The sequence below is a fragment of the Corvus hawaiiensis genome, chromosome 5 (genome assembly GCF_020740725.1).
Source record: "Corvus hawaiiensis isolate bCorHaw1 chromosome 5, bCorHaw1.pri.cur, whole genome shotgun sequence".
NCBI classification, from domain to species: Eukaryota; Metazoa; Chordata; class Aves; order Passeriformes; family Corvidae; genus Corvus; species Corvus hawaiiensis.
This window is the reverse complement of record NC_063217.1, coordinates 23,256,182-23,270,137: the sequence shown is the minus strand read 5'-3', so window position 1 is coordinate 23,270,137 and position 13,956 is coordinate 23,256,182. Positions and strand designations below refer to the sequence as shown.

The following is a 13,956-nucleotide window of genomic DNA, read 5'->3' as shown; positions in this document are numbered from 1 at the left end:
GAAAGTCAGAATAAATATTGAAAAATAACATTAAGATGGTAAGTAATTCTGAAATGTGTCTCTCAAGTGGGAAGAAATGACAGGATGTGACTACAAATTTGTGATCTACACCAGAACATTTAAACAAACAAATGACCTAACTAGGCAGGATTCATAATGTAGGGCATAATAATAAGCCTAAAACTTATAGTTGCAGCAATTACCTCTTCTTTTTTAGCCCCAAATCAAACAATACCTGATTTTAAAAGAGGCATAGTTTTCTCTGAAATGTTCCATGTTGTCAGTTCAGTAAGATGTCAAATGTAAAAAACCACATAAACAGTAAGTAAACATATGCAACATGTATTTTTTAAAATTATGTTTTAAAAATTATAATGGCCAGACTTCTCAGTGTCATTTTATAGAATGCCCTGCATCTTGACTGCTAATATGCTTAACCAGTGCCACCTATTGGCTTAACAGTAACATCCAAACAATTAAAACCAAAAAGAGTTCACTATCAGAGGAGTCAAGAACCATGTTAAAATACAGAATTTAGGGGAAACATCAATATTAAACTGATATAACAGATGGGAAAAGTGGTTCCTATATACAAACGTCAAGATTCAAATTTTCATTATTCACATGATTGTCTTCCCAATTTGAAACAAATATTGGTTTCTGACAGTTCTACTCTGTATGCAGCATGCTTACATGAAACAAATTTTGGAATCAGATCCAAACATTGGTGAAGTTAATGGAAAGATCTGCTAATCTCAGCAGATTTTAAATGAAGTTCTATCATTTGGCACATATTGAAAACCCGTATCTTTTGATACCTTACTGACTTCCACAGTCTGCATGAAATCTCTCAATCCATAAATAAATTAACCAGTAAATAAACAGTACATACTCTTTTGTCAGTCTAGTGGTGATGGTATGGATGAGGACTCTGAAGGAGAATTTTATCTCATATCGTGTCCTAATTAACTAACCTCACATTACCCCTTGGGAACACAGCACCCTTATATGTAGATGTTCTTAAACAAAACAAGAAAAGCTAGGTTGACCTGGAATCCTTTCCCAAGCCTGCAAATGCTCCTAGACTGCTCCTTGGGTGCATAGGTGTCCTTGTGTCCCTTGACTGTGATTTGTGGCAAACACGGAAACGCAGACGCGTCTGCATGCAAATGCCAACAAACAGCAGGAGCTTCAGCGACACCACAGGTTGAAGGCAGAATCTCTACAGGGGGAGAGCCTTTTGCACTCTGCAAACTGCACAAGTGGAAGAATTCAAAAATGTCTAATTCTTTCATTTAATAAAGCAAGCAAGTTAGGAAAAGCTCCAGAAAACATGACAATTTGCAAACCATTATTGTCATACAATTAAATGATGTGACAGGAGAAAGTGAAGACACAGCACATTTAGAAACACCTAAATTAAGTCTAAAAATTATCTCTGCAGAACACCAAAGGTTATTAAAATAAGCACTGGAAAACAACAAGGCCTGTTAGGGACAAGAATTTGCTACTATAATCAAAATTAATGTGAAAGAAAAACTTCTTGTGAAATCTAAAGGAGGAGTTCTGAATGAGTTGTGGAAATATGAGTAATGGAGAACAGAAGTAAGGGCCAGTGCAGTAACAAAGTTATGGGCAAAAATCCCACTGATTCATTGAGAAGTGTCAACTCACACTTCAAAAAATTATGGAATTTTCCAGAAAGCCCAAAAAAGGCTTACAACACTGGAAAATGCTTTTAACCATTAAGTTGCGTGTACTGCAGTAGCTTTGCTACTTCTTTTTCTCACATCACTAAACCAAAGAGAAAACCATCAGGGTGTGTTACTAAGGCACTTAAGGTAATGAGGCTGTGGCAGTCAATAAAGCAAAAGGATGTCACATTCTTCCTCATAACTGCAGGTCCATGTTCTTGAAGAGAATGAAGTAGTATCTTGTAGGCTTTGAGAAAGCATAAAGCAGATCAGAGCTCTAAAAAACCACAAGAAAGCCAGTCTCATAAAAGCACACACTTATTTCACAGTACAGTCTAGTACAGGACCATTAAATACACCTCATTCTGAAGAAATTCCAGTAAACACTCCTATGTGACTTTGCATCTGGCGGTACTGCAAAACAATTGAAGAGCTCTGCAAGCACTGTTGGCTCCTGAGTGAAGTTGCTCTTCCCTCATCTAAATTTTCTACTTTAGGGGCACAGGTCACAGAGTTCCAATCCAGCTTGCATTCTTCGTTAAGTTTGGTGCAATACAGCCACAGTTTGGGTCTACAAAACTGGTGAACTCGGCTGGGTCGACTGGAAAAGCATGACTGATAAATGCAGCCTACTGTATGGGCTTCAAGTGAAAGATGCGAAGACTTTTATGCCAGAAGATGAAAAAGTCTCGAACCTGACACTTTTGGGTGTGCAGAAGCACCCACACAAGAATAAGAGTTGCTGGTTGCTGCCAGTGCAGTAAGCTTGCATGAATACATAGTAGGAGTTTTCTTTGCAACAGATTTTTTTTCTCGATGCTAAATGGAGAGGTTTAAATAACATCACTGATCAGTCAGAATAGCTCATGGCTGCTGTAGAAACTGTTACCAAAGAGGAAGAAATGAAATGACAACCCCAGCAAAGGAGAGCAGCTGCAAGAGGGCATTAAGTCCAGAACAATGGGACTCCATGAGGGAGGGATGCCAGAAACTCAACTACAGCTTGCCTGGAGAATCTCAACTGATTTCTTTAAAGGACTACTTCACATACTGACAGACAATTTCAGCCTTGGTATTAACACCCACTTACAGGACCTGTGGTACAGGAGTTTTTAAAAGTGAGAATTCCAGGTAGGGTCTACACTGAAACTCATTGAACATGGCCAAATAATTTACAAAGTTGGCTCGTTTTGATGGATTATGTAATGTCTGAGAGGCAAACAGTGATTGACATGTAAAGGAAGAGTGATTTATCAGATCTTGTTCTCCTTACCCTCCCAATTCTAATGATTCATCTAAGCATTATTTTTAGTGAAGATTATATAATCCAGTTGAAAAGGCCATTTTTAATAAATTCTATAATGTACCTGTTTTTATTGGTCAAATATTTTTCTGATGCCTTGATTTTCCTAGCTATTGCTTTCTTGCTCGAGGTTTTACTAATTTCTTCTGCTTGCTAACCACATTATGTAAAGGTAACAGTAAATCTGCATTTTAACAATCTTGAGGAGTTAGCAACTGAAAAAGCTCAACACGTTCTAGTCACTTCATTTGAGACGCAGATGTATTTGAAACAAGTAAGTTTAATTTCTCACAAATACCTTATACAAGTATGATACAGAAAATAGTATTTAAAGAAAACTTCCAGAACTGGCCTACCAACTTAATTAATTGGTGACTGAACTACAGAATATTTCTCAGATTAGCAATTTCAAATTACTTTATCCATCCTCCCCAACTCTTCACTCTTATTTTCCCGATAATATACCCAATGAGTTATAATTACCTTTAAAGGAGGATAAAGACCTTTTATGATGCTATGCTCTCAATGGCAGCGTAGAATCTAGCTGAAAGGGTGGACTTGACTTTATTTCCATTTCTTGCACTGCCAAACACTATCAGTCTTTCTCAGTGCCTACAAAGGTATTTGTCCCTTGGCCACAGAATAGAGAAAGAATAATCTTTTATCTGCCACACCTACACACGGTTAAAGACAACTGAATCCGGAACTGGAGATTTTGTTTGAAACTATTTTGAATTTACATAATGACTGTGAGGAGCTGACTGTGGCATTAAGATTGGAACAATATACCAGCAATGGAATTGCTTAATAGAATTATATAATATTATACATGGTTGATTATAGAAAGTGTAAAAAAGAACATTTTTAATTAAAACAGGCAGGGTATAAAGAGATTATTTGCATTTAAATCTCTGTTTTCTAAAAAAAGAGAGGAATAAATGATGAACTGTGTCTTCTACATGTCTTCTGTTCTCTTTTGAAAAGCATTAACTCATTGACTGACATTAAACAAATCAGACCAACAAATCACCATGTAAATAAGAGAAATCCTGTAAATGAGTCTCCTCCTCCCATTCATAAATAAACCATCAAAGCAAAAGCTGTAACATGAGCCATAACATTAGAGACATTTCAAAAATGCCTGATTTCCGGAAAAGCTTCACCTGAAACAAGCAGACCACTGCAGGACATATGCATCCATGGTAAAATCATCCTTATGGGACTTTATTTATTTATATTATCTGTCTTTTGTACAGATGCTCAGATCGAGTTCCTAACATGGTAAAAGGATGAGGAGGCAAAAACTGGATTTGAGAAATTTGTGAATAATTACATACAGCAGTTACTGAAAGCTACTGAAACTCATTCTAAACAAGGAAATTTTCAAGAAACTTTTTACTTTTGGTCGTTTTATTGACTAATGAGCTTATTTGGTGTCTGTATGTTGCTTGTAAGCATGACCATAGTGCTATGGAAGACATACCACAGCAGTGTGCTGTACAGTCTGCTTTCCCCTGTATTTTTTTAACTGTTTTGGAGACTGCTCATGAAGAGTGAGATAATCTATCTGGAATGGCACAGGTATGTTTGCTCCTGCTTCAGGCAGGAGGACACATCTGAAGGCCTCAAGAAGTCCCTTGCAGCCTGTAGTCTGTGATTTGCACAACAAAAAATGACAAATGAAATAGCTGTCTAAGGTCCCTTGGACCTCTGTTACACGCACACATACCTGCTTTAGATGCATGTCATGGAACTCAATGGCATTAACTTTGCTCACCACAGATGGCTTAGTTTTTTATAATCCTATGTTGGAAATGACTTGCATTTCAAAGAAAATCATGATCCAAATTTTGCTAGTGTTTCGATATACCAAATTAGGGATCACACAAACAGAAATGCTTCAGTAACTTGTTTCAAGAGCACTGCGTAATTCTTCATCCCTTTAAAATGTAATAGAATACATATATAGGTAAAACAAGACCATTCTCAAATAATAATATGATTCTGTAATTTTCCTAGTATCTTCTAGCAACCACTCCTAAAAAGATCAACACTTACTGCTCACTGATATCTGAACTATCAAAAATATAGGGTGAAAAATAGAAATTTTCTTCAGAACTTACTACTTTGTCTTGCCAGAACAGTACAGGCTATGAATGTAACCCCCAGGACTATTATCAAGGAAGAAAATATTTTTCTTTTGATCTCCTTTTCTAGAATTTGTGTGGCCTTTATTAAACAGCAGTAGGTATGGAAAAATAAAAATATTAACTCCTTAGTTACAAGAAAATCACTTATAAAGTGGTCATACATTATTTATGATAATTATGACAGTAAAGCAAGATCCTCTAGATGTGTCGTGTTGGCATAGTTAGGGATGGAAAATTCTTGATAATAAAATAATTCTTAGATTAGAGTCCTGCATAACACACTGGACTCCTTTGGATCAGATCTCATATCTTAGGCTCCTTAGATTGTTGAACCCTGTCATTTCCTTATTTATTTCCTAGTATGGCTCCATTTTAATACCTCTACAGGAACAAGGACATTCAGATACCTAGGTCTTCACAATTAACCTCTTTCTATACACAAATAGACAAAAATGGATCATTACAATGACGGTTTTGGATAAAGTTACTCTTTTAGGGAGATCTGCTTTTAGGTATCCTTTCTCCACAGATATTCTCACTTCTGTTTTTTGAGATCTCTTCTTTGGCTGAATACACATGGTCTTGTTCATAAAAAATTCCCAATAAAATTAGCAGGACTAGGCATTTTACTGGGCAATAATCTATCTCAAGATTTGGAAAGATTGTTACAAGCACCAAGACTACTGACTAATTAGTAAAGCAACTAGACAAATTCATGGAAGCAAAGGGCCTCACAGGTTATTAAGCACAAGGACATAACCTTCATCATTTTGTCCCTGTTGTGATTCATTATTCTTTCATCATACATCTGAAATTGCCAGGGTCAGAGAGGAGTATTGGGCTCCTTTGGTCTAACTTACTAAGCCTGATCTTACTGCATTTGCTTCTCGTTTATCTTGTATGTAACAGCTGATTTGCATAACTCTGTAAGTATGGATAACTCACCTAAAGGTATTTAACACACATGGTTACTCACTAGTTCTCAATCATTTAAAAGTAATCTTAATCTAATATTTTTAACCTAACTTAAACTCTGAAACTAAAGCTGTCCAGATAGGGCTCTAAGTCATTAATTCTCTTTTCATCTTAATGTTTTGTAGAGCATTACTAGTTAGAGACTAAATAAGAATTTCACAAATAACATTGCTATATATCATACATACATTATAATAATCTCAACACCTGTTTCAGTCTGGAGATTTATAAAGCCTAGATGAGACTGTAAAGGTACTCAATTGCTAATAGGGTGAAATGGGCTCTATTAATAAATTTTTTCAAGGGTTTAATCATACCACAGATGAGTGTTACTATACTGAAGACTGCAGCTCTTCCACCCCAGGAAATGCTAACAGCAGGCTGAACAAGAGTATCTGACAGGCTCTGACAGTTTGAAATTTGACCTGCTTAGCTATTTGATCAATCCCAAGGATTGATACGTACAACAGCATGACTCTGGATTAAGATCAGCGTGGAAGTCCTGCCATTTGCTAGTCTTCCCAGTTTCTGGCAGGAAGTGTATTTTGAATACTCTGATAAATCTAGTCTCTAAAGGTGACTTTTTCCTCTAGATCCAGATTCTGCACAAGAATGACTGTAGCTGCTCTGTCCAGCACAGTGCCCTGTCTCCAACAGTGGGCAATAACAGGTGGTGATAGAGGAAGTTTAAGACAAGGCCAAAGACAGAGGGAGCCATTTAATTATGATGGTGAAGAGGTGGCTTATAAGACCTGCATTTGGTACGTGTCCTCCTTGCCCAGCACAGCAGCATGCACATGGTACTCCGCACTGACTCGGGCCTTCTTACTACTTACTTTGCTACACTGCTTGCTTTCAGCTACCTGTGATTTAGCTCTACTCCCCTTTTGACTATAGATTTTGTAAGTAAAAACTTCTCTCTGATACAAACCCTATATTAATAAGAGTAGTGTCAAGCCAGTGGAGTTATTTTGGAGGAGCACTGACACAATCACGATTAAATTGTGTTCTCTATCTATTATTATCCTTCTTTAATTAAAATTCCAGTAAAGGGATAAAGCAGTTGTCTTGAACAGCACTGCCTATAATAAAACCTGTCAGATTTCTTTGTATTCCATACACATGATGATTTATGATATTATATTTATATCTACCACCCTCAATATATTAAAACCTTAAATTACTGTAGGTAGATATTAGTAACGTATTATTACTGCAGCCTGAAAGGATATCTCATCACAAAATACTCTTTCAGATGCTAAATTCAAAGGAATTTCAAAGACTTGTTTTAGATGAAAATAATTACCACTTGGGCACTGCCCTCATATCTTGAATTAGAAGTTTAGTAACTCCTTGAAGTTTTGCTTATGTGATATACATTTTAAAAGTTTCCAAACAAAACTCAAAGTCTAATGTAGTATTTTCTCTTGTGTGTTCACAAACCTGAGGACACATGCCCACACAGTCATGTAGGTAAGTTTCTTAAGAGGAATTATTTTTCTGCATAAGCTTAGAGAGGATGCCAAGTTATGTAGTTATGTACCTTTTGTACTACACTGCTCTTATGTGATTACACAAATCCCACCACAGAATACACGTGGCCTCCTTGAAACACAGCCTTGGAAATCCTCTTCAGCTTGCTGCACAGCAGACTGCTGCTCAGCTGAGAGGTCTTCCCACTGCCCTTGAGCAGGCAGAAAACAAACACCCCTCTCTTGATGAGGGAAGGCACTGGGATGCTGCCTGCTTGGTAATGCCTCTCATTTCAAAGATCTCACACCTTGCTGAGGGAGCAATTCACAATAAGGACCCAATTCAATACCCCTGCTGTCCGTCATCTAGTATATTATTTGAGATATTAATATCGCATGGAATTTGCACACTTGTTTCATTGTCCCTCACTGTACATAGAAACCGTGTGAAGGGTCCAGAAGTTCCTCTTCATCACTGAAAGAAAGCCACTGCCCCCAAGAACGAGGCACAGCCTAGCATGCAAATACATCGGAAGAAATAAAGCAATATTTGCCAAGTTAGAAAGAAAAAAAAAAAGAAATTGTAAGTTCTGCTTTGTTTTAATATTATTTCTTCAACACTTTGAAAAGCAGTCATAGAACCCAATCTGCAGGTGCATATAACTCTGTTTACAAGTTTACTTGTGGATAAAATCTAAACTCCTCTGTAAAGCTTTTACTTTTACAATAGCATGCAACAAAATCCAGGCAGTTCTTCATCATTGCTAGAAATACAACCTTGAGTGATACCCTTTGAACATATTCAGGTCTCATAGGAGACTGAGCACTACCAGCAAGTTTGAATACAGTCTATGACAGTGTGGCTTGAGTGTCACACATCCACTTATACCACTCTACAGGGTTTATAATATTTTATATAATTTATGTATATGTGTGCATATGTGTCTACAGACACCTATAGATACAGAAAAAATACAAAAAATTTTAATATTTTAAATATTATAAAAGAATGGATATGTGGTCAAAAATTTTAAGTAGATAGTGTAAATACCTAATCCATTTGAAGCTGGTAACTCCAGGTGTTGCTTAGCAGGAAGGCGACTGAGTTTCAGACAATTTTGCATACTTCTACACATCAAGAAGAAACCACAAACCCAACAAATTACATTGCTTGCTCTTTTACTAAAAAAACCCCACCCAATACCTCTTGATCATAGTATTGTTGTCAAATGCACGTCCTACCTTTTGTGGAAAATTAAACAAAAGTTCTCGATGTTGCCATTTGTGTATTTGGTACGTTTAGAGCAAATCCGTAGCCCAGTCCACAGGCTGCATAAGCAGATAACCCACACGAAGAACAGGAGGCCACAAAGAGCAGTTCTTTTCATACAGACTATCAGATTATTATAGTTTTTGGAGTTTATCTGCGTGACAGAATAACAGGCTTGAGGATCTCCTTAGCAAAAAATCATCTTGTACTGGTTCTGCTTGAGATCTGCTAGGATACTCTACCTTGCAGAAAAAATTAAAGCCTACATAAGACTTGGTCATACAGTCTCAAGGAGAGTCAGATCTTGCTTTTTGCTCAACCACAAAAACAATGGAGCTGTTCCATAGCACAAGAGAAAAGAGAAAAGAGAAAATTACACATAGAAGAAGTACTGAAAATGGCAGGTTTCTTTCCAACTTAATAAATGCTTGGTATCTAACCTCTGGACTTCCTGAAATAAGACACATTTCAAATCAAGGTTCACACCAAACCTGGGTACTTGAATGATTTTTCTCCCCCAAACTCTGAGATACTTAATCTCTAAAACTACTGAACTCCCCCTTTTTTTTTTTTCCCCAGGTGGTACCTTGGTTTTTGACTCTTAAACACTACAGTGATGTGCGTCACACAAGACCATAAATAGGTACAAAATTAGGTAACCAGAACTAACACTTAGCACAAAAAAAGTCCTGGAGTTATTTGTCTCCACATCTCCGCAACACCTCCTTTGCAATTTCATGCACTCGAACATCTGTGGTTTTCTTTAGCTAAGGAATAAATTCCACTCAGATTATATAAAATTGTCTTTATAAAAAGATCTTCATGTAACGTATCCAAGCAGGGACACCATATGGTATTTTGTGACTGGTCAGAACGGACCATCATTAAGCATTCTTCTGGCTTTTGAATAACTTTCCACTTCAACAATTATATTTTCCTTAAGGAAAACAATATTTCAGGTAAAAATAATATAACAGACCTGGAACATGCTAAGAATGCAAGATTATGCCTTTCTCTTATCACATATGGCAATAACTTTGTAATTAAAGCAATCATAATTCTTCATGTGTTTTGAGTTACCTACCATCGTGTTCCAAACTACAAAATCACATGACTTTATTTTCTTTCACTTGTTCATCCACATGGATAAAAACACATGTAATTCCTGCAAAGAAGCCTACAACAATAGGTCCAAATGAAAACATTGCTAAGACCTGTTTCTGCAGTCATTATTTAATCTTTCTCTAGTCAGCAAAACTAACTGCTGGTCAGAATTTTGCTTTATGTATCACAAGAAAATATGTAAATTTGGCAATTGAACACTTGTACTTTACTAGAATTGAGTGTTTTTCAAATTAATACAATGTTCTGGATGATGCATGTCAATGGAAATAAACTAAGGTGAAAAACTGAATAATAAATCAAGAAAACTCGAAGTCATTCAATAGCATAAGACGAGGAAATCTCACTCTGGCAATTCATGGGGAAGCCAGTGAAGTTCCAGCTTTACAGGTTAGTTTTATACTGTGCTTGTGCAATGGAATCATTAAAGTGGTGGTAATATCAGTAGTATCGTCTAATAGAATAAGATCTTCTTTTCTATTTCTACATGTATATACAGGACTTCATAGTTAAGATTGTTAATCATGTCAAAACTAGTAGTTGGTTTAACAGTTTTAAAAAATGGGTACTGGAGGCACAGAAACCATGAGGAGTTAAACAGGGCTGTTAAAGCTTGTTCATGATCTCATCAAAGTTGTTTCTGTTTGTGTAACAGAAGGGTATTAATAGGCTAAAAATGGCTAAAAACTATTAACTGTCAAAATCCAGTACCAGCAATCCAGTGTTGGAACTTAGGAAGCATGCAAGGGTGTTGCACAGAGGAGAGTGTAGTATGTAGCTGAAATGGTGGCTGGGAAAGGTATAATCCATACCATGTGAAGCGCTAGGTGCAATCCTGTTTACACTTTGAGATAAGGCTGGCTAACACCACCTGTGTCAGGACACACGCAGATTCTATATAAAGGTATTATCATCCTGTCTGCAGTGGCACCACCTGTGTGTAGGATTTGGCTTTATACACATCCCTCGTCAGTGCATTCATCTGTTTCTACTAGTTACTAAGGCATCTTCACAACTAAAACTCCAAGAGCTCAGAGTAAAAAATTATCCATGTCTTAGCTAATCAAAGAAATTACAAGACTTTAAGTCAAACTAGCAAAGGGCTGATTTCCCCACTTTGAGAAGAACCAACAGGATTTAAAATGTTCAGAGTTTTGACTGCTTGTTCCAATTCACTGGATTTCATTTTCAAGACAAATTCCTAACTCCAGTTCAGGCACCAGTTTCAACCAGAGCTCGTAATATTTCCTTACATCACCACATAACTTCTTGAAACAGCAAACTTTGAAACTCAAATAATCTATTTGAAGTAGTGACAAGAATCATTGGAATGTTCTGAACCTATATAGGGCTGATACCACAGTTCCATGTAATGGAACCATATGGGAGTTTACACCTGTTGTTTTTCACATGAACTGCATGTAAATGGCAGGCATCTACATAGGCACTACTGAGTAGCAGAGAAAGTAGACTTGCTGTTACAGTTCACAGATCTCTATATGGAACAGTTATTACAATCAGGCAAATGACTTACTTTTCTTATCACTTTGAAATACGAAAATATCCCGAGAAAACCAAAAACCAATAAAAATCTTCAACCTCTCTTAGCCAAAATGCCTATTTAAATGCATATTTGAAATATTGCTGATTGCTTATATCTACTGAAATATGAAAATAGATTTATTTGTATTCAAATAATAAAGCAACTTCCATGTTTCTAAAGATCCAGTCATTTTCAGTGATATGAAGATGGATTAATTGGTATCAACAACTTGAGCAAGACAATACTGCTAACTACTAGGAGAAAATACAGTTTCATTTATCCACAAAATTTCCTCTAGAAAACAAGACTGCAAAATGAAGCAATCTCCTATTACCCATGCTTACTGTCTCCACTTGTTCTTTTTAGGGGCTTCTGGTTAAGAAAATTTTCAAATAGCCAGTTTCCTAGTTGCATAATAAAAACATAATGTATTTCAGTCATACTAAAGTATGTTTGTAAAGAAGAGACCAAAAACTGATTACCAGAGTGCTCCCCTACACACTTACTAAATATAATTCAAGAAAACTTCTTTTAGGTTTGTACACTTTCAGCGGTAGATAAATTTTTCTTGTGACTGCTAGCAGGATTAATCCCTATGCTTCTCTGACACCACAGTTCAAGTCTACCTCTGTGAGTTTAGGGCCTCACTGCCCTTTTCAGGAATGCTCTGCATCGAGAATGGGTACAAACTGTAGTGATATGCTGAAAATTAACAACAGAGGCCTTAGTCATGTAAATATACATTGTAGTCAGGGGCTTGAATTGTGCCAAAAGGTTTACTTAGTAGGAATACTTCAACATTTTCATCCAGAATTTTTGCACTGTGAATTTTTTCAAGTGTTTTACCAACAACAGTTCTATTTCAAAGTACTTTATTAGATGACATCTAAACCCCATTATAGGCTAATTTCTTGTTTATCCACATACAGCTTTTTTAAAGTCACATTCAGTTAGTAATACTTCAACAACTATCAAGTTGTTGAAGTGCTATCACCAATAAATAGTAATGGTTGTTTCTTGTCATTGAGAGTCCTTAAATGTTCATAAACAAAACCTGTAACCACTCCGAAATTTTGGTCCCCCACTATCATTTTTAAAAGCAGGAGCAATGTCACAGATAAAATATTTGACATGAAGAGTGTTAATCATTGTGACCATGTGTAAAGAAAGATAATGTAAACAATCCTAAAATGTTTGCACTGTTTTCTTTCAGTGTTGGGGTTTTTTTTTAAAGCTGATCTTTTCAAATCAAAATTCCAGGGTAAAATCCTGCAAATGGATATATATGGCTTTAAATCCCAACTTTTAGAATAAGTTTAAGGTTTTCTATTTTAGCAAATATCTAGCTAACCTACCAAGCTACCCTAAATGCCATTCACATCAAATGCAGAGGCATCAGCAGCTTCCCAGTCAAGGCAATGCTGGCAGAAATCCATTTCTAGTGAGTAACGTATCTTCTAAAAATCCACAGTAATTTTCTTTCAGAGCCAAATAGACTTTTTTTTTTTCAATTATCACTATTTTTATATCTCCTTGCTTAGATTGCAGCAATAAACTGCAAGCATCTTCATGCCCTCCTTAAAGAATGTCATCTTTTTAAACAAACAGGGATGTTGAATATGAGAGCTGAGAGTTTCCTTGCGTCGAAAGCAAGTAAGAAGTGCTGGAGGAGTGGGAATTCTTCAAAGCAGCACTATGCCCAGTTTTTTTCACTTGTGAGCACTATTTCTCATACTCCCGTAAGTATTTGTGCCAAGACAATTTTCAATTCAAAGTTCAAACTATTTTGTCGTTTCAGGCGTGATTTTCAGATCTCTGATGTTTGCATAAAAGGTGACAGTATTGTTGAATTACAAGTGTTGGGGGGGGAAGGTGGTGGGTGGTGGTGTGAAAGTTAATTGTGAATACAGCGGGCTCATTTTTTACAGACAAGAAACGTCATAAGTGTGAATGCTTAATTTATTATTTCCGTGCTTCAAGTGGGAATATGCTTCAGCAACTCCTATCTTACAAGTGGGAATGACACCTCCTGAATGTATGCAAATTCCTCGAATCAAAGGGTAATTTTAAAAATAGGCTTTAAACAGCAGGATGCCTAATTAATTCAGATACCCCGACTTTATGACCCCGACTTTATTAAGCTAAAACTGCAGGTTTCAAGGCATACTTCCTTGGAAGCGGAGTATAGCCAGGATCAAAGGATCACCTTAGCTGCAGCCTCAGAGGGCTAACACCTGCTTTCATTGTGCTATGAAATCAATCGGAAACTCTTATTAACCAGACCCCCCAGGAGAGCTCTTCAAAACATCTCCCCTAAAAAGCCTCCCCTTCGCTGGAAGGCAGCCCGTTCTCGTGTCCCCAGCCCCCGTGGGCCCTGCAGCTCCGACAGCGCAGAAATGAGAGGATGCCCCGCGCCCCGGTGCCTTT

At 36.8% G+C, this 13,956-nt stretch overlaps 1 protein-coding gene across 2 annotated transcripts in view; it reads right to left on the bottom strand.

Annotated features, from left to right (window-relative positions):
- The window catches only part of NWD2 (NACHT and WD repeat domain containing 2), a 54,175-nt gene that overhangs the window by 39,708 nt on the left and 511 nt on the right, over positions 1 to 13,956 (bottom strand). The window contains exon 1 of one of the 2 annotated variants that reach the window (XM_048303211.1): positions 8,837 to 8,853. The exons of the other annotated variant lie outside the window; for it this stretch is intronic. The gene's annotated coding sequence lies outside the window, so the exon portion shown is untranslated. Of the gene's footprint in view, positions 1 to 8,836; positions 8,854 to 13,956 lie in introns of those variants that run through there. 2 annotated transcript variants of the gene reach the window in all.